This window comes from Mytilus trossulus, chromosome 1 (genome assembly GCF_036588685.1).
Source record: "Mytilus trossulus isolate FHL-02 chromosome 1, PNRI_Mtr1.1.1.hap1, whole genome shotgun sequence".
NCBI classification, from domain to species: Eukaryota; Metazoa; Mollusca; class Bivalvia; order Mytilida; family Mytilidae; genus Mytilus; species Mytilus trossulus.
In genome coordinates, this window is record NC_086373.1 from 28,472,821 (window position 1) to 28,474,131 (window position 1,311).

Consider the following 1,311-nt stretch of genomic DNA (forward strand, 5'->3'; position numbering starts at 1 on the left):
AAACAATTGGTAAGGATATATATTTTCATTGGTTGTAGTTATTAGCTCTCCTTTCATGAAAGGACTTGTGAGCTTTTTCAATCACTTGGTGTCCGTTGCCCTTGTCCATCGTCCGTCCAGTGTTAACAATTTTAAAGACTTTCTCCTTTAAAAACTTCTGAACCAATTTTAACCAAACTTTAGTTAAATGATTCTTAGGGTATCTAGTTTAACTGTTTTGTCAAAAAGCATGGCAGTTATGGCTAAAAATAGAAGATAGGGGTAAAACTGATTTTTTTGGGGTATTGCCTTTGAATTGATAATTTTAGAAAGTTTTGCAGTTTTTAGTTATTATCTTGAATATTATCATAGATAAAGATGAACTGTAAACACCAAACATGTTCAGCAAAGTTAAGATCTACAAATAAGTCAATATGAAACAAAATTGTTGATTAACATCTTAAGGAGTTATTGCACTTTTAAAGGGCTGGGGGTAATAGATTATTTTTATGTTGCCTTGATGGAGTCTAAAAGTGAGACATAGATATGCTGTTTCCAGCGTCAGCGGCAACGTGATGGTGTCAACAATTTATTAGTTTATGATTTTAGTTCAGTTTATGAAGAACGGCAAGGGTTAGGTCAACCAAATTTGGTATGCAGTTGTATAAGCATTGGCACATCTCATTTCCATGGAGATTATTTGACCCTGCCCCTCAGTTATGGTTTATTGACTTCTAAACTTTTGCTTATTTTACATGTACAAATGTATTAGTTAGTGATAAGGTCAGTTTATGGGGAACCACAAATGGTAGGTCAGTGATATTTGGTATGCAGTTGTATACGCTTTGGCACATCTCATTTCCATGGAGAATATTTGGCCTTGCTCCTCAGTCACAGTCCAAGAATTTTGGAACTTATCTTAGTTTACATGTATTAGTTTGTGATTAGATCAGTTTAAGATACACTGCTGATGTTAAGTCAATGATATTTGGTATGCAAATTTATTGGCATTTGCAAGTATTGTTTCAATATATCCCCCACCCCTCTTAATGGTTCTTTGACTTTGAAACTTTTATATAGTTTATAAGTTAATGTTTGTATTTGGATTTGGGAACGCCTTATAATAAGTCAATGGTATTTTGTATGCAGTTGTATTATCATGTTTCAGTTTCATGAAGATTGTTTAGCCATATAACTCAGTCATTTTTCATTGACTTTGAATATTTGCGTAACTTGTGTTAGAGTATTTCTATTTTGATTTCAACATTTGCATTATCAAAATTACAAAAAGGTGAGACATATATATATATCTCTGTGATAAGAGTTTATTTT